Raw genomic sequence first — 24,971 nt, 5'->3', positions numbered from 1 at the left:
TTGTAGTTGAGTAAAATAGTACACACATAGCTATCGGTACTCTGCCCACCACAGATATCGGAACCTTCCTATCTAACGTTGTAAGTCCAGAGATATTCCGCTGTACACTTGGGGGCGGGATAATCCTTATTCGAAACACCATAATACTGAAAACTCAGTTCAGTATTTCTTTAGCTGAAACACTCCTTTCTTTGCAGTCATAAATTACAGTCTTAACTGCGACGCTGTTATCTTTGTTGCTTAAACAATCGTATTCGTACAGCATGCATACACCTGGAACGTTTACTATTACCAATAAATATAATTGGTAACGGAAGATATTACGCAAGATCCTCATTTTAATGGTGTTTACTTTCTAGGCGAAGTATTATTGGATATCTATGGGGGAGCTTTCAGTTTTATTTTCATTGTATACATTACAGAAACTATTATTTATTATGGAACTGAAGGGAAATAATAGTTGAGTACAATGCGGATGAGGCAATTAAAATTATTTATTAGTATTTACTTCATCCTGTGGATAAAAGTAGAAAAAACTAAAATAGGAAACGATGAAAATTTACATTCAACCAATGAATCCGAATCCTGGAATAAACTACAACAGAACTAACACAGGCTTGAATATACAAATGCAGATATAGTTTTGGGAAAACTGTCAGAACTATTTGAAATGTTTTTCACTTCATGTTTTTGGGTTTTTTTAAATAATAATTATTCTCTAACTTTACTCGTGTGATACTACATGTATTTTACTTCTTTATTTTTCCCTTACCCCGTCACACTAAACATGCTCGCCCTTTCAGCCGTGGTGGAATTATAATGTGACGTCAATCCCACTATTCGTTGGCAAAAGAGTAGCCCAAGAGTTGGCGATGGGTGGTGATGACTAGTCCCTCTAGTCTTAGACTGCTAAATTAGGGACGGCTAGCACAGATAGCCCTCGAGTAGCTTTGTGCGAAATTCCTAAATAAACAAAAAAAAAAAAATCCCTTCTCTCTCAGCGCCATCTATTATCTTATCAACAACTATTAACTATTATTCCCTTATGAAGTTTATTTTTTCTTTAGATTTATTGCAAAATCAAACCACTGTAATATGTATTTATCCACTAATCTACAATAGAAGACCGTTGAAGTTATTTTCAAACGCAGATACGTTTTAAACTGTGATCTGTATTATATAGGAAAGAAACACATTTGATCAGTTTACATTTCTCACAACAATTTTCATCAACAAAATATATTAATAGATGTTTTTTGAACTTGTGCGCGCCTAGTTCGGTATTCAACAAAATTAGGCAACTAGCCTATTCTCTCGTAGTGACTTTGTTTTTCCAGAATTACGACAGTCAGTAAAACAATACGCTTTACAAGGGTTTTAGTTCTATCAATACATTTATTAATTATGACCCGTGTGGTTTTCTCCTCACTTAAAGTAACTTGTTATCAACCACGCAATGTACACATGCTATCAAAGTGTAGAGTATCTTAGGATAGTAAATTTTCTAGATATTTTTACTGTCATGAGATTTTTAAGTCGTAAAATAAAGAGATAAGGAGAATACAGATAATATAATACATATTGTTCTGTAAATAAAAGCAATCTTACAACATCACGCTCTTGTAAGTTACATGTCAAGTATATTTTGGATATTTTCAGTAAATATGGACCAAACTCCTTATTTATTTGTTTCTTATAGCAAAGTCACATCGGCCTAGTTGCTGAGTTCACTGAGGTGAATCGAACCTGCGATTTTAGCGTTGTAAATCCGGGGACTTACCGCTGTACCAGAGAGGGGCCCAAACTCCTTGAAAATGCGTAATTTTAAAGGCAATAATTAGTGTTTATGTGGTGCAGTCATATCTGTCCTTTCCTTAAATATATCTTTGTGTGATATATATCCATTTGATTATTTTTCTCTCAACTTCAATGGAAATATTTGGCAGTTAATCAGTTAGCGCCCTCGTAAACAGGTTGTAGAAGGTTCTAAATAATGGTTACGCATCACTATGGTCACTCTGTAGATGCTTATAATTGCTTGATCCTGTTTAGGTAATATTGTTCTCCTTTGGTGCGAGTAAACAAGTTGAATGGTGGTGATAAAGATTTACACAAATTAATATGACGTGTGGGGTGGTATTTCCCTTAAATTGTATAGAATGGTAATTACAGTTGACATAAGTAATTAAGTTATAAAACATTATATTAGGACTATCGTTATGTTTTAACCGTGTAACACATCATTATTGTTGCTTCAGACTTCAGCTCCGACAGACAATTATAAGCTCAGCAAACATCACAGAAAATAGTATTCATGGTGAAACCTTAACATATCTTATCCGTAAAATAAAGATTTGTGCTCTTTGTTCCCAACAAACGTACGAGTTCTTTAACTCTATTTGTTTGACTTGTAGTTCGTTTGACATATCCCCAATCTGTACTTATCGCGAATTGCTTATGAAGCAAATTGAAAATTAATTTGCTGAAAACATCTTTAGACAAAATGTATCCCCTATAAACAAATAAAATTACTTTATAAAGTTTGGTTTGAATGTCGCTGAAAGCTGCTGGAGAACTATCTGTGATAGTTGTTTTTAACTTAGCAGTGATAGACAAGTGAAAAGACAGCAAGTCAACGCCACCTGCTGCAACTCTTGGGCTACTTTTTTTTTTACCAAAATATCGTGGGTTTAACTCTCTTTGTAGCAGCCACAAGGCTGAAAGAGCGAGCATGTTCGGTCACGCGGATTCGAACTTGTGAGCCTCAGGTTGCGAGTCGAGCGCCCTCACTGTCAGACCCGATTGTACATGGACAACAATTTCCTCTTTTTACATAATGATTACAGTTAAACTACCTTTTCCTTTATGACAAGATTTTTCTATTGAATTTTAAATGACTTAATACTCCATACAACCCACTGTGTTCCATGTTTTAGTTGAAATTGATTTTCGTGAAATCTACACGAAATTTTATTTAATATTTCTAAGGTAAACGCGCTGTAAATATAAATAACCATATCCTAAAATAAAAGACAGTAGAGCGGGTAATGATAGTAATTAAGGTCCATGTTATTTATTCTGTCCGGAATATTAGCAAAACACAGATTAAACGTCTAATTCAAAAATGTTGATCATAAAAGAGAGTATCCATTCAGCAGCTCCTTCCGCCTGCAATTTGTAACCGTAAGACGGAATTGTCTGTCACTTTCAAAATACATCTGCATATTAAAAGGAATTCTTGGACCTTTTGATTCGTTGTTCGACATTCTATTCTATTTAGCCAAAGTTTAGTATGTGAATAATTTCAAACAAATGCATTTAAAAATAGGGTTACAAGGATCTATACGAGTGTAGAAGTGTTTAAAAACGAGGTTAGAATTGACCTACAATAGTGTAGATCTGCAGTACATGTAATTATAATACGGTGTTGCGGATGAAAGCTCTTTCAGTTCAGCAGGTCACAATCCCAAAATCAATAAAGTTGTTCATATTTTGATATTACACTGAATTTAGTACAATGTATCTCTGGGGCATCATTGAAATATTGAGTCTTCATTTGAGCCATAGCTTTACTTCTTTACAAATCAGTGGTTGGTGCATCACTGAAAGGTTAATATTATTGTTCTAAACATGTTAATGGACCCTTTTTACTACACTTCATAGTTGTTCCATTTGAAAAGATGGTGGAAAGCAATCATAATTTCATGTTGAAAGTATCCTAAATTTCCATTTCGAGCCTGACAGGCAAAGTAGAAACAAAATAAGAGTGTGTGGTTATTTTTCAATGATGCTATTATTATTTTGTTTCTGTGGTTGATTTATACTGTGGTTAATTGACGACTAACAGTTATTTCTTGTAATGGTGCCTATAATATAATATATACACCGAGATAATCTTTCTTGCACACATTCTTGATAGTTGTCTATTCCAACTGTTTTTATTTCTACACATTATTTGAAACACAGGTGGATCTGTGGTGAAAGGAGTACGAAAGTCAGTAAATACTGACATTTTACAGGAAAAAACTTCCAGTCTCTTTCACAACAGTTGTCGTCAGAAACTTTACTATATTGAAGAAAGTCATTCGCACAGCAGACTTGCACATGGTGGCAATTAGTCTCTTTATGGCAGAATTGTTTTTAAAATTCACATCACTATTAAATTCATACAAGAGTTCAACTAACCCTAGTTCAGCAATTATCAGTCTATATAATACTGTTAGGCTGTATATAAGATATACGGAACCTCCCTTCCTCTCCCCTTGATGTGCTCAATCAATTGCTCATAAACTGAATCAAGTTCAGTTGACGAAAAAGGAGTCATTCTAAATTCTGTACTACCAGTTGTACCTGCATGAATTGCTGAAAAACCTACGGATGTTTTTCTGAAGCTCCAACATGTACGAGATGATCGAGTGTAGCAGAAAATGGACAAACTGTAGAACGTACAGCTTCATTAATAAACCTGTCGACATTCGTCAACTAGAAACCTGCATCTGCTGTTTCCTGTTCAGCACAGACACATTGTATGCACACTCCTAGAGGATGTATAGATTAGCAGCAGGCATATGGTATAAATAAGTTTTGGAGATTTAGGAGACATTCAATATTACACCTGCTTTTCAGAATAAAAACATTTTGACCGAACAACACAAGAAAAGAAACCCATTCATTGTTTTACAACTATTCACCGCAAAGTTTGAGAACAGAAGGTTTAGTGTGAAGTCCTTCTATTACAAGAACAGTTTTGTTCTCACTATGAGCATTTACCCAATTAAATTGTACATATTTTTCAATGGTGAAGTAAAGTTAATCCATTGTCAAGGTAGGTGTATACACAAATAACGTTCATGTCATGTATTTCCGCTAATAGAGAGGCAGCATTTTGCGTACCTCAAGGATACAGAGCAATAAGAGACAATGGCCTAGGTACCGTACAGTCTTAAATACAGGTGTTGTGAGACCTAGTATGACCACACCGTGGTCTAATTATTTTCGTATATTGCAGCGCCAGTGATTCTGTTGAAATGAGCGAAGAGGTCATATGACTCCTCTAATGAATAAGTTACTTGTCAACTGAAGTTAACATAAAGCATGGTTTGTTATGTAACGAGTGCACACGTGGTTGGCCAGAATAGTAGATATCTGTAGTATTCGATCATATTTTTAAACGAGTATATACAATGGTGCAAGATCAGACGATTCGCAGACACGAAAGATACCTTCCCCTTGTCTATTATCACCAATACATGTCAACGTCTTTCAGAGCAGTTAAGTGAGAAGACTGCATGTTGTGGATCTTGGTCGAGCTATAAAATGCTATTGAATAGTCAGTGTGTACTATGCATTGCCTTACATTGTTGTCATGATCGTGTGTTTCTACCTTACAGAAATTACTTTTACCTGTTATATGCCATTACAGACAAAACTAAACTAAACTTTTGTTCTTGATGGTCTAAGTACAAAACTCACACGAATCTTGATAGCAGATTGGTTTAGATCAATATAAGCAGTTTCTTCGGTTTTTATTTTCTACATGCATTCCTATTTCAGCTTGGAAAAACCTGTTAGAATATGATATACAGTACTTTGCATTATTTTTCTTCAGAGTCTGTTTAAGTATATTGTCTTCAAATTACGGCTCACTAAAATTGAATAGCATGTATACAAAAGTAAAGATGTGTAACCACTGGTTGATCATTACTCTGTATTATGATGAAAGTTGAACACTTATCTATTTTTACTTGATACAACACATCGCCCAATCAACTTTTAATGATCCTGATGGCCAAAACTGAAACTGCAACGTTTATTATTTTTATATAAATTATATATTAGTTTATATATTGATTCACCATCAATATTTATTTGCTAGTAAGTACAGACTAAACACATGATAAAAATTACCTTTGGAAAAATATAATGCCGTACTACTTGTGGTATTGATGTGAGATTGAAATGCAAGGTCCAAGAAGATTGGAGTAGAAGCACTCAAACAGAATGTGGAGAATTTTACTGAAGATAGGAAGTTATTCTCTGCTGAAACTTAAGAGAATGTTGTGCATTTTAATAGAGTAGACACATTATATGTTAAAAAAATACAGGATACAATGAATAATCATAACCTATCCCCTGAAACCTCTACGTGAACGTCCAAAGTGGACCTGATCTTAAGTATATTCGGAGATTCAATTCTGTACTGTTCTTCAGACACCTTTTATCATATAGGGTAAGTTCTATATTGTTCGTTTGTTTTAAATTTCGCGCAAAGCTACGCAAGAGTTATCTACGCTAGCTGTCCTTAATTTAGGAGTGTAAGACTAGATGGAAGACAGTTAATCGTCACCATCCATCGCCAACTCTTGGGCTACTATTTTATCAACGAATATTGGGATTGGCCGTATATTATAATACCCCCGCGGCTGAAAGAGCGAACATGTTTGGTGTGAAGGGGATTTGAACCCGCGATTCTCAGATTACCACTTGACCATTCTGGGCCGCTCAGAACAGGACATACATTTATTTCTAACAACTATATCTGTAATTTAAGTGTACAGAATGAACTAGGATTTACAACAGCGTTTAGCCTAATACAAATCTTTTTTCTTGAAGAAGTATTCATATACTAGTTTCTCGTGTCTCGATAAAAAGCCAAACTCAAAACATTTTTGCTGACTATTTAAAGTTGTTAACTAATCCGTTCTCCCGACAGATTACCAAAAAGTTAAAACTTTATCCGATATGTATTTTATTAATATTATTTATTATTATAAATAAAGGCCTCAGGTAATGCTCAATAATATAACAAGAAAAAAAAAACTTCAGGCAGTTCTATAACGAAACAATGCGCTTTTTCATGAATTTCCATGACCTTTGCCGTAACTGTACATACAAGTTATTTTTCATGTATCATTGAATTAGTGGGAGAAAACTACATTAAAAACAATGTTAACTTGTCCGTGACTTACATGTTAATTAGCGCACACATAAAAAGTTGCTTATCAGCGTAATCACGAAACGTGAAACTTCGTTCGCGTCAGTAAGATCAATGATAAAGAGAAGATATATCAAACACGTGTTTATATCAAAGACAAGATGTCTATATCAATTCGTAAATCGGCTACATAGTTAGGTCACCCATACGTGGGAGGCAATACTTAATTAGCTTGATTTGAATTAGATGTCATGCAAGATATTGTAACAGTTAAAGTTGATAAAACGTTTGTTTGTTTGTTTTTCATTCAGTTTAATGGCTCTACTCATAACAAAATCTTAAACATGATATCAACAAAATAAAACTAATTACTTGAAAACTAAAACCCAAGTAATAACTGGTAACCTAAAAATCAAACTAATTTTTAAGTTTGGATTCGTACCAGTGATAGTTTTACAAATAAAAAAAAAATTGATACATACTGTATTCTTTCCTAGCAAATATATTTTAATATACAAACAACAACACCATTTATAATAGTAGTTATTAGAAATAATGATTTATATACAACAGTTTATAAACTTACAGATAATACAGTGCGTTATATCTGGACTAGAACAATACTTTATCGACAATCCATGTCCACAATGAGCAAATTAATTTTGAGTTGATATTGTTACACTTCTCTTAAGCTAGCTAGCTTGGTTAGCCTTACTATACTAACTTTTTATCAATGAAAATATTTAATGTCCTCGCGGATATATTAACATCAGAAGTTAATTCACTGAAGCTGTACGGTTCGTAATGTTCAAAATATATAAACATTACTGATCAAATTCTATGGTTTTCCGATTAATGATCGCTAATCACAATTATAGTTTCCGAGGCTTCTAGTATACTGACTGTAGCTGAACAATAATAACAACAACAGCCTCTCGGCGTTAAGATTGTATGTACTGATCACGCGAGGTTCTCGAACATTCGCGGAAAGTAGTTCTTATGTAACGAGACTCCTAAACAAACTTTTCATCATGAGCTTCTGATTCGCGGTGGTATTTCAATTTATTAGATGTCTTATGTATAGTTACGTATGTATAATATGTACGTAAAAATCATTCAAGCTCCATATAGTATGAAGTTTGGTGTTTGGGGTACAGCGAATACTATTCGAGAGAAAAAAAGAGAGAATACAATGGTCTCGAGGTATATTGTATTTATTTGTTGTCATCAACAGACAACAAATCAGTACAATACAATATCAAAAGTTTTTGTTGTTGTTTGTTTATTTTCATCTTCAAAACAAGTAGTCTTCAAAGACTTATTTAACGTTGTTGATGACTACATAATAACATATAAGTAGTTAATAACATATTTGATATAATAAGCACTCAGGACTGAATAAGATATATATATATATATATATATATATATATATAAGAAATTCGTAGGAAAATGATAAGAAAATTCCGCCATAACACTGCACTTGGATAGCAAAGGCAAAACTCTAATATATGCGTGTTTGTTTTATTTTTTGAATTTCGCGCAAAGTTACACGAGGGCTACTCTTTACCAACGAATAGTGGAATTGGCCGTAACATTATAACGCCTCCACGGCTGAAAGAGTGAGCATGTTTGGCGCGACGGGGATTGGAACCCATATGCGTGTGCAATGCAAAAAAAAATCAAACTTTTGCTATAGATATGTTATTTTCCAAGTTCTCTGGCTGACCAACTTTCGGTGCCATTTACATGCCATCAGAGAACTTCTAATATAGAAATGCCACAATTTCAAGTGATATAAAGGTCCTAAAGCGGTTTTGTACAAGCCTAAATTGCCTGCGTTAGTGATTATTATCACTATAACTATTGAAGGGAAGATTAACTCTCTGATTACACAGACTTTTGTACCATTTCTTCATTTGGACATGATCCACATCCAAGGTTAGAGGCAGTACAAGTTCTCCTAAATGACCACTGTGGTATGTAACCTTGATGTGAAGAGAGGATTAACGTAAGTTAACCACTAATTACATCCAACTCACAAGGTCGTTAACCAGGTGCAGAACTTCGATACAATAGTTTAGAAGAATCTTCTTGAATATATTTTGAATAAAGATATATTCTTTATCTGGTTAGATAAGAGTATATATTATCAACTTTAATTTCTCATGACCCTAAGCTTCTTTAATGCTTGATAAAAATGTACAAAAAAAAAACGTTCTTTTCACGTGGAATCAACACTCACATACACGAGTTATAAAAAAGTTCGATTTTTGTTCCCTATAGATGAATATAAAATAAACTTTGAATAAAATTTATTACTGCAGATTCTGACAAAGTGTTGCTTAAGCTTTATTTGATCCTATACTGCGTTATTTTCAGGAGTTATTCATATCAAATATTCGAAGCGGCGACAGAGTTTAATGCCATGAAGATAATATGTATCGTTTTCAATAAATGTTTGTTGGCTATCACGGTCTAACCCGATCAACAAGTTCTCGTACTAAAATATCTATGTAAAAACGGCTCGTTTGGGTTGATAAAATATTTTACGTAGAGGAGCGAACAACGTTTCGACCTTCTTCGGTCATCGTCAGATTCACAAAGAAAGAAAGAGATAACCCAAACGAGCCGTTTTCACGAATATATTTTTCTCTACAACTGGGTTTTCTCGACATCACTGATAAGTTATCGTACTGAACAAAATAACTCTTGTTAAAAAATGATCTAAAACATCAAAAAAACAAACATGCATCGAATTATTTTTAATGCGACATTAGGTTTACGTACATCTTATAGGTTTTTAATGGACACCCAGAAGATTTGGTGTAATGTTATTCCCAAAATTATATTTGTTGAAAATTTCGAAATAAGTTGTTTTTTTATTGTTATTGGTGTTTGTTTTAGAGTAAAGCCTCACTGGTCTATCTGTTGTGGCTATTGCGCGTAATAGAACCCAGAATTTTGTTTTAAGTTTTTAATTTCATCACTAATCCACCAGGTTCTGACTGTAAGTAAATTATTATAACAATATATGAAAAAATACATACATAAGGTTATGATTAAAAACCTTAAGTTAGAATTTTGTTTACCGAATATATACATATTAAAATTACAATTTACTTCAAATACTTACAAAATCAGTTATTTTGAATAAACATTGAAAAAATAAACCATAATTCACTTAAAATTGCAGAAAAAAAACTATAGAAACACAAAATAAGACAATAATGGGGCGTTAAACCTCTTATCACGTGTTAAATGTTAACAGAGTGACTGGGAAAAAATGCTATCTGTCATTTTTATCCTGTTTATTTTTTTCCTGATATATACTGACATGATCATAAAACTGATAAAATGACACACTAATAGAAAATATACAGGACTAGTGTAGGACGTGTGAACTGTTTAGTAACAGTCGAAAAGGTGGAATGGTAATTTGGACATTGTTATTATCACAATTTAAAATAATTAGTTTTGACGGATGAACACATTTAAAGCCTCAATATTGATAATAATAAATATGATATGACAGGAAACAGGCCCGGTATGGCCAGGTGGGTTAAGGCTTTCGACTCGTAATATGAGGGTAGCGGGTTCGAATTCCTGTCACACCAAAACCAAACATTCTCGCTCTTTCCGCCGTGGTGCATTACAGTGTTATGGTCAATCCCACTATTTGTTGGTAAGAGAGTAGCCTAAGAGTTGGCGGTGGGAGGTGATGACTAGCTGCCTCCCCTCTAGTCTTACACTGCTAAATTAAGGACGGCTAGTGCAGATAGCTCTCGTGTAACTTTGCGCGAAATTCAAAACAAACCAAATTACATATTTTAAAACGGCCAGAATGAGAATAGAAGGCACTGATAGAAGAGCGAACAACGTTTCGACCTTCTATGGTCATCGTCAGGTTCACAAAGAAAGAAAGGGTTACTGACCGGTAGCTGACCACGCCTTGAAACATGTGGTCAGCTACCGGTCAGCAACCCTTTCTTTCTTTCTGAATATGACGATGACTGACGATGTGCATATTTTTAAATTCTGCCTACAATTTCTAAGATACAAATAAATGTGGAAAAATATGTTATTTCGTTCAAATTATGTCAACGGACTTGCAACTCAAAGTACACTTTACATATTTACTTTCTTATTACCGGTTTAGCTGAAAACGGCGCTGTTAATAAAACATGAAACCTCAGACGAGGAAAAAATGACTCCCTAAGCTACTGATCGAGAACTGATCACTTCATGAAAACAAACAAAATGAACGTAGTGATAAGTTAGAAACATCAATAACAATACGACTCTAAAAAGAAATAACGTTCAATAAAATAAACGAATAGTCGCTGAAACGTAGCAATTATACAATAGGCTTATCTTTAATAAACATGCAAGTTCCGAAAGAATACGAATTTACCTTCTTTCTAATTGTCGTAGTTGGTAAAGAATCTCAACCATATGATTTGAATGAGGATGGAAGAACGTGGTTATTTAGAATAAACTACATACATATACTTAACTGGTGTACTTTCAAACTTCCTGTCTGTAAGGAGCTGACGCCCTGTAGGTCTGTACATTGGATTTATTCCCTTTCTAAAAACAAGGACACATCATGCATGAAAGAGAAACCAGCTTTACGGTGTCATACGTTTCGGGCATGCGAGCATCATTAGCCAATCAAACAGCTTCTCAAGTAAAAAATTATTTAAATTAAATTGCACTTGGAAAGTAACGAAGGGACTAGAAACACACAAGTTGACCAAGAGTGGTTGTAGTAACTACAGAAAAATTAGGTGATGAGTCAAACCAAGAAGTATCAGCCTGCTGAAGGCGTGTTTATGTTTGTAATGTGAAAACTAATTCAGTGCGAAATTCTCGTTAATTTGTAATTAAAGTGAAATTTTTGCTAACATATTTCAAAATCAAGTGTTACAATTTTATCAGTATCAATGGGATAATAAAAATACACCATAATTAGGAAAATTAGTCTCATGAAATGCAGGAAAATGTATAGAATATAATAGAGATCAAAAGGTTGGAGGGGCTTAAGTCGAGCCCTGATTCGCCCCGGTCGTAATGGGTGCGTCTAGGGCTCACATTCCCTCGCTTCAATCGGTCAAATAAACCTTACCCCCCTACGTTTAAGTCATCTGTTACACCTGAGTTTATTTTTAACTTAAGAAACGTTTGCAAACAAAGCCTTAACATTAAAATAGGTCGACTGCACTGTTGCATAACAAAAGGAAAATGGCTGAAGAAACGTGACAAGAGATTCTGATGGACAAAACAATGCGTGGATTCATAAAATTCAAAGAGATTTAAGAAGAAATATTTAATTTACATGCGACATATACACACACAAATGTTCAACACATTCAAATTGAATGATTGTATAGCACTAATATATGATTTTTGCTGGTCAATATGCAAGCATAAGATAAGCAACTTATCTAAAGCTTCAACAACTAGTTGAAATCTTTATTTTCAAATCAATGTGCAACAAAGATTATTTTCAACCATTGGTGAAGTAATTATCCATACGTGTCATATGACATTAGTAATAAGCTTATTATACTAATTATTACTAATGTTTTATGATCGGTATAATTAAATGTCATCTCACTTCGCTGGAAGAGAAAACGCGCTACTACCATAACAATGCATAGCTATTTGTTGTTGTATACAGATTTAGTATGCTTTATATTTTATATTTATATAGGTATGTTAACAGTGAAAATGATATCGGACTATTTGTATCGATGTATTTGGATATAAAACTTATCACATGAAGATATTGAAGTTTAATAAAAATAATGATTATATTCTATTATCATCATTAAAATCCACCTATAGACAACTTACTATTGTTTTAACGTATACTCCTAAAAAACGTGTGAGCTTTACCACTTTTATTTGAATAATGCCTAGGTTTTTCGTGTTTAACATATTTGGTAACAGAATCAGAAAACAAGATCACTTCATTCTATCAATAACTAAGTCGATCTCTCATTACATTGCTAACGGGGCAGAAGCTCGAGAGGCTCGAGATTGTACCAATTGCATGATTCGAAAATTACTCGCGTCGTGGCGCTGTTACATAGCCTCGAAATTAGCAATCCCTACATGCAAAACTAGGATACTATAGCGTCAAATCAAGACAGTTTTACGCGTGAACTTGGGATGTTTTAAATAATTCGTCCGGGTTATGTATGATCCAACTGGTCAGTTCGTATACAATATACAGTACTAAAAGCATAGTATATTGATCGACAAGTTTAAAGGGGAAACTTTAAGTTCAACTTAAAGAAACTTAAGAAATTTAAGTTCAACAAAGTTATTAACTTATTGTTCTATACATTAATAATGAATTTGGATAATTATTGTTCAAGTGCCATTTTATCATATTCATATAAAATATTTTTTCACACCAATGACATAAAATATACAACAAATCAAGTTTCAAAATATATGTATATATTCACAGTGAATTTGTGAATAACACATTACATCATCATCTTTACGTAAATCAGCGTTTTGTTAGAAACATAATAACGTTTTTAAGGCTGTATTGTGCTTTATTCACTTACTGGCTCAACTGGTGGGCCTCTTCGATGTCAGATGTATCGTCACCATATTCTGAGTCAATATTGCCATTGGTTAGCTAATATATCATCATTACTAGAAGTCAGAGTGCCTTAATCGGCACGTGCTGCTGCATCTTTCAATTCCAAATCGTCTTTAGAAACATCGCAGCTATCCTCTGGAGTATTCAGATTTGGTCATATCAGAATGTTATCCAAGAAGATTAGCTTAGTCGTTAACCATTGCTTCAGGTAACATCACACATCTAAAGATACAAAGCCTTCTCTAGATTTGTAAGTTTCGAATGATTTGCCCTTTTTTTGTTGTTGTTGTTAACGTTCAGGCTCTTAAATATTTCTATGGTGCGAAGAGATTCATATATGGTTGATTTGTTCACGACAACATTTCTTTATACACTGATCAACTTTATTGGTATTATCAAGGCTTGCACTTTGATTTGTTTTTTGTATAAACAAACATTATGTTTAACTGATACTGGTATTTCTATGCATCTTTGTTTTAGAGTGTTGTAACTTGGCACGACTGCAACATAAATAACTCTAATGACCTCTGAATATTTATTGTACATGTGCATCCTTACTATGAAGGCATTGTCAGAAAAAAAATGGTAAGCTGGTAACCACTGCAAGTGTAGGTGGTTCTCAGAAAATTTGTCGTAAAAATACACCTACTAATTTTGTGGTTCATAATTATCATTTCCTCATCATTTCTGATTGTCCCCTACTTAACTCGTGTATCCATAGGAAATTATGCTTACTATACAAAACAGATGTTCAGACTCGAACTTCGAGTACATTATTATATTATTGTTTTAATATCTCGTTGTGAAGATCTGTCTATATGAAATCTTACCAGGATGATGAATAATCAGAACATTCGATTTCAGGATTAATGAGGGTTTACGGTACTTCCTGTTATGCAAACGTATTTATAACAATTCGACTAGGTATTATGGTTAATATACAAATTCGGGACACATTAGAAGTAGGTTTACTAAAACAAAATTAAATTTGAGTGTCCTTTGGTTGAGAAATGCAAGTAACTCAAGGTCACGTTTATAAGACTTCCAGGAAAGAAGACTGGTACACTTTCTTCCATATTTAATGTTTGTTTGAACTTAAATACACAGCTACACAGTGTTCTGCTCATCACAGGTATCGAAACTTGGTTTCGAGCATTCTAAAGGCCGCAAATATACAGTTCTACGAACACGTATCACTAGGGGCCTACATAGAGTAACACTAACAACTTTGAAACATATTACAATAACACATTTTTAAACCACTTGCTGAATTTGATATTTATTATATAGCAATTTTGAAATTATACACATTCGTAAGGCATGTTAAGTTTAAAAAAACTAAAAAACATGCGCCTAAAACTGTTTTGTACGTACTCAAAAATGTCGCTTATTTTTCTTTTTATTGACTAGATAGTTTTTTAAATCTTAAGATGCCACTGGCAGCTGCAAAAATTAAGTTAAAAGAAGCGTGTGATTTGTCTTTGTTAAGTGACATTCCAAATCCAATAAAAGGTTAAGGAGTCGTGTATATATTGACAAACTAAACATTGAATTCAGATTTGAATTAATTGTAACGATTCAATACTTTTATCGTTTATAGTCAGTGTACAAAAATAAATTTAAAACTTAAGCGTCTGGTCATTCAAATGTGGTATATGATACAAGAATGGACATAATCCTTAGTTTTCACATAGAAAATGCTTAACTTTCACAATATTATCACACGAGCAACAGCCTAGAAGAATTTCTCGTGGTTTACTGTTAAGAAAAACACAGACTGATTAAGCTTGAAAGAGAATGTTGAGAGGTAGGTGCGTGAGAAATATGGGGCGTTGAATGATTATGAAAGGTGAAGGCTTCAGACTCGTGAAGTATTATAAACAAAATTGGATTTGTAACAGAGGAAGTCAGTTAAACATATGTTATGAGTAAATCGAAATAGATCAAAGTTGACATTGTAGTAAAACCAGATCCATTAATTTAGTTAATTAAGTGACGTTAACATTGAAACATATTTCTGTATAGACATGACTAATGTCTAACACCCGGTGGCAATCTAGCTTAATGAAACAGTCTGAAACTGTATATGAACAAAGAAGTATCATAATTTTGCATGTAAACATGTAACCAAATCATTTGATTGCGATACGTCTACGGACTTACAACGTTAGAAACCTGGTTTCAATGTCCGTGATGGGCAAAGCACAAATAGCCCATTCTCTAACTTTGTATTTAACTACAGATAAACAATTCATTTAAGAAATGAGTTAAAACTCAATTTAGGTCTGCATATGGTAAGACGAGATACCAAGTTCTTTATGTATAAAACAAATTTTAAAAACACGATATTCATGAATAAGTATATAAGCTTCAATACTTTTCGCGTAGAAAATTTTCTCTTACCTCAAAATCTTTCAATGAAACTATTCAACAATTTCCATTGTTTCATAAGAGTAAAGTACATTGTAATGTGCCTTTTTGTTTAGTTAACAAGGTTATCGGGGACTAACATCTTGGATTGGTGTATCTATTCTAAATATTGGAACTAATCTCGTGCTTTGATAAAATATTAGCTTGAAGCTCAGATGTACTTGGTACGAGTTAGCCCATTTTATGTGAAACGTATTTTACTTGATCCAAACACATCGACACGGAAGACGCAGTATCTAGAGGTAATGCTACACGTACCACGTTTAGGGCTCGGACTTACGTACGTTAAAAACGTGTCTAGAAAGAACATGGGTGAAATTGTTTGTTTTTTTTTCATGGTTAAAATACGGCAAACAACAACAACAAAGAAAAATAAAATGTGATAAATTATGTGAAGTGCAAAAAAACCCATTACATCAAAGTACAAGATCCCATAACAAATAATAAAATAACATTTTCCCCACAAGTTACGAAAAGTACATAAAAATCGTGTCTTTTTATACGCAATAAAACAAATTCACGTAGCCCATTGTGTAATTTTGTGCTTAATTCTAAATATACAAACACACACACAGTTTTCCGTTTGTATTATTATTGGTGCAATTTTTGTTATTCGTGCCATTATTACTGAACACCCAATGAGCCTGGTTATGCGTAAATTTTATATTGGAAATGCAAGTGAAAAAAAAAAAAATGTCTTTAGTATTCAAGAAAAATGAAAAAACAAAATCTTGAACAGCCAAAGAAATCAATATTATCATGAATACAAATTTGAGTGTTTATTTAAGATGACTAAAATAATGAGTGAAGAACCCCGAGCCTAGTGTCATCGTGAATGTTTATCAGATATATTAACTTCCTTCTAGCCAAGTCTTAGTTTAAGAACACCATTTAATATATTCGTTTTTTTATCGTTAAATACACAGATACACAACGGTCAATGTTTACTGTACTAACCAAATGAGCCCGCAAACTTTTCACTGAACCACTGTAGAGAGTGTTAATACATTCGTAACTAAACAATATTACTTCATGAACATGTAAAAGTAGGGTCAAAGGAGGATGTCCATAATATGTTGACACGTTTCAGCACTCATGTTACCTTATGCGTCCACCTTATCTAAGAAAAGATATGTTAAAGTTCGCTGATTTCTAAAGTAAAACAAGCACGATGCTTTCACTTACCTATGGGCACTTCTTTCTTATATGGAAGTTCGTGTACGCATGAGCTGTCGTTAAAAGTGAGGTAATAACCGTACGATATAGATGATTAACATCACCATTTCAGGATGGGTTAGGGTATTTGCCGTTAGACAGGTTTTAGTTTAATGTTGATAGCTAAATAAAGTGGGGTGAACAAATTTAAAAATTGAAGCAATCGGCTTACGTGATGATTAATTGAACCACGTGATTTTTTTCAGTCAAAGTGATTAAATATTTCCAACCAATGAGTGTGTGGCAATATCTGATTGCGCGTTCTGTATTTAAATTGGTACTCGTAATTAAATGTAATTGTTGTATTTATTCTTTTTTTACGAACTGAGAACAAAGGCGTTCTTCACACATACGCTTTAAGTATTAAGCAATACTTTTAACTACCTGATAGCCAGGGGCGTAGATTCTGGGGGAAGGGGGTATAGATCCCCCTTCATTTTAGGTGGGAGGTATGGTGCATACAATCATCCCCCCTACAGTTTGGTCTGTTGAATTGTTTTGTTGCATCACAAGCCTACAAATTGTTCTCGTGTTCTTACCAATCGAATTACTTAATTAGGCCTAGATGTAGGCTTTTTCAGTAGCCGAAATGTACATCTTTAATATACGCGTGCTTCTAAGCTTTTTGATTTAAGCGATAGTTCGTAAGTATCAATCAGTAGGCCTAAGTATACATGCAAGTATCGTGGTAACAAGATTACTCTGTAATTGCATGTTTACAGCTTTCAGGTTCACGTAATCAGAGATTACCAATTTGCAAATTGAATAGTCCACATAAGTGGTCAAAAATCATCCCTTCCCCATCGGGTGTAAAAAAATCTACGCCCCTGCTGATAGCAAAGGAAAATTTCCTGTCTGTCTGAGAACGCTTGTTTGTTTTTGAATTTTGCACAAAGCTACTCGAGGGCTATCTGTGCTACCCGTCCTTAATTTAGCAGTGCAAGACTAGAGGGAAGGTAGCTAGTCATCACTACCTACCGCCAACTCTTGGGTTGCTCTTTCACCAACGAATAGTGGAATTGACCATCACATTATAACGCCCCCACGGCTGAAAGGGCGAGCATGTTTGTTGCGACCGGGATTCGAACCTGCAATCCTCAGATTACGAGTCGAACGCCTTAACCCACCTGGCCATACCGAGCCTATCTGAGGACGCATTTGATCTTAGGCGAGTTAACCGCTCCAAGCTTCTCTTGGCTTGTTAACTAATGGTACAAAAGGTAACAAAATCCGTACTAAATTTTCCCATACATTAAAAAATAAAAAACTATTTTACAGAATATTTCTTATATCGTTATTGCAGTATCTAGTATAAATGGTTGATGTTTTAAACTATCGGTACTTAGTGGACTCCGTTATTACAGAATAAAGGAAAAAATAAAGAAAAACAAAAAATACTGCAATTTTTACAAAAACTTCATTTATTACTGCACAACCATGGTCGTCAATGAACGAACTCTTTCTGAAACGTAAAATTGTCTTTGTTTTGATTTTTCCTCAATTCTGTAAATATTTGGGTTCGAACAAAATTCCCACCGCAACAAGATTCTACAAGTGAAAGAATGTACATAAATTTGTCGGTATTATGACTTATATCCCATGATATCCAAAATATACAGTAATAAAATATCTAACTGTAATGCGGAAAAATAAAGATATTATTGATGCTTCTGTTGTTTTTGTTCCAATTTACACCATTTAACTTCCGGTTTATTATAGGGTTAGAATAAGTGTTTAAGCTTGAATTAGAGAAGTATTTCATAATCAAAATATGTTTTAGATATTTCTTACTTCTTCGTGTAGAATATAGCTTTCCCTATAGCCCCATAATGGCACAGTGGTATGTCTACGAACTTACAACGCTAAAAACCGGGCTTCGATATCCGTGGTGGACGGAGCACAGATAGCCCATTGTGTAGCTTTGTGCTTGATCCAAGACAAGAACAACAATATTCCGTACAAACAAACTTCAAAATTATTATTAAATTTAATGCATTAAATACACATAATTCAGACAGTATAAATCATAGCCACATCTCTAGTGTGAAACAGGCTGATTTGAACAAGAAGTGACGCAGCTACTTTGTCATTTCTGCCAAGTTTCTCAACTCGATTTCTACACCTCCTCACTTCAGATCACTTCCTCTGTTGTAAAATTTATTGCAAATTGAACATTACTGAAAATTCTCAAAGAGGCTTTACTCACTTTTAGCCAATTTCTCTATTTTCCACGTTTTTAAGAGAACAAAGACGAGATAGTTACGTTTCTTTAAAATAACCTACAAGACGTTTAAGGTAAGACATTCAAAGTACATTAGAACAGCTTTCAAAAGAAAATTCATTATAGAATGAGAGTTCACTTTTATTTGTATGTTTTCACTGTATGTGTATGGCTTTCATCAAAGCAGTGCCGAGTATGCAATTAGCTTCTCAAAAATTAATCAAACTGTACATCTACTTAATGAATTAATAATTTTATACAATAATCCTTGTTTGAAAATTAATTGTGATATCAGGTGTGACATATAATTTCTGATAATTATTAATTCTTGTCTAAGAATATGGACTCTTTATTTTAAAAATGGAATGTGATACCGGTTGTAAAGTGTAAGAAAATGTATAATAATTATTTGATGTTTTTGAACAACATAGAATCCTTGTTTGAAAATGAATTGTAAGAGTGGTTGCAACGTAAAAACTTCTAATAATTTTTATGCTTGTTCAATGACATAGGACTAACAGTTACCAATTAATGATATGATGTCTAATGGGCTTTGACTTAGCAACTGGATGTACAGGTTCTCGAAAGCATTTAGACGTTGTTTATTTGTGATGCTGTGGCACTTATAAACAAAAATGTTACTGTCACTTCGTGTTATCAAGTAGAAAATCCTCAAATTTTCAACCCTCGAGCCAGAAGCCACTCAAAAGTTATCGGGAAAAGGATCGATGAACTAATGGGTTTAACCAGATGAAAGTCCATTTATGTTTATCTTTTGTTCTAAAGATGATAGCACTCAGAAGTAGGGTTAAGAAATGGTAGACAGAGAAGAAAGTTTTACTGCAAAATTGGTGGCCCCTGTAAACTGTAAGGTCAATACGGCTTCTGTGATTTGTCATAAACCATTTAGTACTGAGTTAAAATGTAATATAAATGATAAGAAAATACTTTGCGCCTACACTACAGTATAAAAAAAATCTTGAAATGGGTAGCTCAGTGTAAACTTTGACCGCGTTTCAAAAGTCTGTATCGCAAGAATCATCCAAAAGCCATGTTCAGTAAACCGACACCAGCCAATGAAACAATAAAAGATACTGCCAGGGAGAGAGAAAAGGTCGGTGACCTGACCACATTGTCAAGATTTTGGTCAGGAGGTTAAAATGAAGTCTACCCGATTGATTGTTTGCATTCAACAAATAAATAAAATCTTTATTCGCAGTTATTGTGTGTCGTTTTTAAATATTTCAGCGAAGAACAATAACATCAAAGAAGAATTATCTATGAGTTGGCAAAGTCGATACGGAATCAAAGTGGATTGTTGTCATTGGTTCGTCCACTGAGGCACTTCACATAAAGTTGTTCCAATGTCTAACCTGACGGGAATATTATTATAGTTAATAATATTTGTATGCAACATATTCATTAGGCCTTTTTTATTTTTAACACACCTTTAGGGATTTCCAAGAATTAGAAGAGTGTATAATAATAGTATTTTAACCACACTATTTTCCCGTTATTCATGTTTCGCCAGCTTGAAAAGGCGTTTACACCATAACAGTTGTTATTGTAACGAATGACTTATAAGTGTTCTGACCACGACTGTGTTTACTGTATCCCACCCGCCCTGATGAGCTCTGGATTAAGCGAAACTTATCTACGGCAATTGAATGAGTTATCCGCTTAGCTTGTATGTATAGTGACCAAGCAGCGTATCCACACCTAGCTACTTCAGTCATTTCACTCACACATTAGTTTCACTATTCTATTATTATCATGAAGACAGAACCGAAATACAACAGGAAAAGGAAAAGGGGGAAGTTAACCTGCAAAAATACCTGTACTCGTTACTGAAATTGGTCAACTGCACAACGGACAGTGACCACGATCATTGAAAGTTTTGCAACCTGTTCTTTCACGTTTGATTTCTCAAATAAACACAAAAATACTAGCGTGCGGTCCACAAAAAAATGTATGTCATAATATTACACATAATATTGTTGACAATTCAAAGTTCGTTAAGTATAACAACTCAGTTCAGAAATAACACAAAACTAAAACATTTTATGATCCATATGTTATTATGTTATATTCAACTACGCATGTATTATAATTTTTTTTTTTCTGGAGCCTGGCATGGCCAAGCGCGTAAGGCGTGCGACTCGTAATCCGAGGGTCGCGGGTTCGCATCCCCGTCGCGCCAAACATGCTCTCCCTTTCAGCCATGGGGTCAATCCCACTATTCGTTGGTAAAAGAGTAGCCCAAGAGTTGGCGGTGGGTGGTGATGACTAGCCTTTCAGCCGTGGGGTCAATCTCACTATTCGTTGGTAAAAGAGTAGCCCAAGAGTTGGCGGTGGGCGGTGATGACTAGATGCCTTCCCTCTAGTCTTACACTGCTAAATTAGGGTCGCCTAGGCAGATAGGCCTCGTGTAGCTTTGTGCGAAATTCCAAAAACAAACAATCTTTTTTTCTGAACATTTGGCACAATAACCCCTGCTATGTTGAGGAAAATGTCTCACAGAACATGGCGTCGCATAATATTATACAGCGCGAATGAGGGACAGCACACAGATACACTGGATGCATAAGATATATGGATGGGTAGGGACTTATGGACCACCCTGTAGTTACATGTCTCGTGCTTCTTTCATTTCAAATGCAATTTCACTTTGTAAAGACTGAGCTGCGTCATATACGAACGTTTCAGTTACCAAAACGGAAAGTTATTTTTCGCGAATACCATATGTATGGTGTAGACTGTATGTCATCTCACATGCTTATGAATATTCCAGTTTGGAAACAAACTCTTTCTTTGTTTCTAACTTTATTAAAAAATAACAGAACACGACGTGTTTTATATTTCATTGTAGTCCGAGCTAATCACTACTGTTTTCCCCCAAATACGAATCACAATTTTATATTAACTCGAGAACTAGTACTTTTATATACATCGCATCAGTGTACGTTATTAAACGTATTTAAACTGGTTTAAGCCTAAAACAGAAACCACGTTCAGGCGTGTCACACTTACTAATCTATCGTAAACTATTAGTTTTGCAACACTTACTCGTAGCACTTGACATCATATTCAACAGCAAGTCTTGTTTCCAATAAAATTGATGTCACTATTAGGCACGCTTTCCATGCGCGTAAGATATATTGTATATATGGTAAAATATGTATTCAGAATTATTGTAGATTGAAGAAAATAAAATTAACTACGAACAGGAATATTGTATTGGTCTATTCTACTGTAATTCTTATTTATATAGTCTGTGACTGGTACATATCATCTAGACTGTGATGCATAATCCACCATAGCGACAAAACAAAAAGTTGCCTTGTCTTGTGCGTAATTTCGCGAGTTCACTCAAGCATTTTTCTTAAACGTCTGCCAACGATTACTAAGAAACTCAGGTTTAGCCCCCCCCCCCCAGTAGCACAGCGGTATATCTACGAACTTACAATGCTACAATTTGGGTTTCGATACCCGTGGTGGGCAGACAACAGATAGTCCACTGTGTAGCTTTGGGCTTAATTAAACAACACCAACACCCAGACTGAGCAACAACCACCTGTATTATTACACAGCAACACAATGCAAAATCGCTTCGAGGTATTTTTCTCAAAGAATTTCATATGGTGAACATCTTCCGACATTTATTACATAATAGAATATTAGTGCTCGGAATGCAAGGATTCTAAACTTTTTTTAGAATGTTTGTTTGTCAGAACATTCAAGTAGCTATTAACAGTCATCGTAAATTTTAAATTTCTTTATAAGATTTTTAACAGCCTTAACAGTTTTAGGTGGATATCAAGAAAGTTTAACACGATGTTTTACAGATTCTTGATGGCGCTTGACTCGTAATCTCAGTTTGGCGAGGAAGAATATCGTTAATTGACTTCTTCGTTCTTTCAGCCGTAAATGCATTGTTATGTTACGATCAACCTCACTTTTCATTAGTGAATATTAGCCCAGAAATTGCCGGTAGGTGGTGTTGGTAAGCTGCTTACCCTCTAGTCTGAAAATAAAGCAATATATAGTTTCATACGAGCACACAGAAGACACTATTTGAAAAGAAAAGACGTCAGGAAGCTAAGTTTTTATAATATTGTGGATCTTTGAATGTTGTTTGGTTTTATTATTTTTATCTTTAAAAATTAGAGTTCAATAACAAAACAAGAACTAAATTTATTAAGATTGGGGACTTAAATTCTAGGTATAAGCTTTTAATTTAGATTTTCAGATTGTATGGTGTAGTATAACGTTAGATTATGTTTAGTACGCTAACGGTTAAGTTCAGTTGAAACTCAACTTGCTGTGAGATTGTAGGACAAATTAAACACGTAGGTTTTATTTAATAAAGTCTTAAGACTGGTTAACTGTCAAACTTAGCTTTAACGTTGTTAACAACAAGCTTCTGATATTTAATTGTAGTATAGAGTGTTTATTTCAATTTTACAAATAATACAATGGTTAAGACTAGTTCGAAAGTTAAGCATTCTCAGTTTGTTAGGTGTGATAGGTGCAAAGAATGGGTTCTATTTGGGATCTCTTGACTACTATGCATTCTTAAGAAAGATAGTAGTGAGAAATTCAATTTATATGTGGAGTGTTTTAGTTAGAGGCCATTATAACTAAAATTCAGGAAATATATAGAGAGAAATATAAACTCTGGGAAGTGACAGCAGAAGTTCAAGAAAAGCTTAACTTTTACATAGAATAAAGGCATCAGCGAAGCTTAATAATGTCATTCAGGAAGTTAGAAAGGGTAGTATTAGGGTTAAAAGTAGTGAACTTAATTGTGGACTGAGCAACAGCTTTAGGCCCTTGGCTTATGTAGGTAAGGAGCTATTGGAGGGAGGGAAAGCAAGAGGATTAGAGAAGGATACGGATTATTAATTTAAATTGGTTGTAGCTATAGGCGATTCCTTGTATATAATAGTCTGGGGGGTAGATAGGGAGAAAAGAATTACATTATGCTACTCTGGGACACACGTGGAAGACAAACAATACTAAGATATAATGAAGATGATTGACAACAATTCAATTTTTGTTGTGTGCGTAGGTTTCAACCATATACGGAAGAGTAAATCAGAGGAACTAATTAATAAGTACAAGGGGTTGATACATGTATTTTAAGATAAATGCTATAAATTAGTTGCATCAGAGATATCACTAAGAATTTATTGTGGAGATGAAACTTTGAGTAGGTCACTAGGGCTAAATGCTAGGCTGAAATTAATATATAAGGATGACCATGCTAGCAATTTGGAGTTGTGGTATCAGTTTAGTGAGAGGAAGGAGCTTTTTAGAATGAAAGATTTAACCCTAACAGAGAAGGGTCTGGCACGTTTGCAAGGACTATTAACTGAGGTATAAGAAAAGTTTTAAACTAGGAATAGATAGTGTTGAGGGCAAAGATAAACTAAATGAAATAAAACTGAAATATACAGGAAAGTTTAGCATAGGGAATCAGTATAAAAGTAGTTATAAGAATGTATTTGTTGTTACTATTGCAATTCTAGAAGTATAAGAAATAAAAC

General features: G+C 34.1%; 1 protein-coding gene across 5 annotated transcripts in view; it reads right to left on the bottom strand.

Moving 5' to 3' along the window:
- Positions 1-17,317, bottom strand: part of LOC143225903 (G protein-activated inward rectifier potassium channel 3-like) — a 50,171-nt gene extending 32,854 nt beyond the window's left edge. The window contains exons 1-2 of one of the 5 annotated variants that reach the window (XM_076456096.1): positions 11,349-11,479; positions 5,908-6,045 (exon numbers count right to left, since the gene is read on the bottom strand). The gene's annotated coding sequence lies outside the window, so the exon portion shown is untranslated. Of the gene's footprint in view, positions 1-5,907; positions 6,046-11,348; positions 11,495-13,518; positions 13,538-17,171 lie in introns of those variants that run through there. The other 4 variants (XM_076456095.1, XM_076456098.1, XM_076456094.1 and 1 more) reach the window with 4 other exon arrangements.
- Positions 17,318-24,971: the final 7,654 nt, after the last annotated feature.

Source organism: Tachypleus tridentatus, chromosome 9 (genome assembly GCF_004210375.1).
Source record: "Tachypleus tridentatus isolate NWPU-2018 chromosome 9, ASM421037v1, whole genome shotgun sequence".
Lineage (NCBI taxonomy): Eukaryota > Metazoa > Arthropoda > Merostomata > Xiphosura > Limulidae > Tachypleus > Tachypleus tridentatus.
This window is presented reverse-complemented; position numbering and strand designations above follow the sequence as displayed.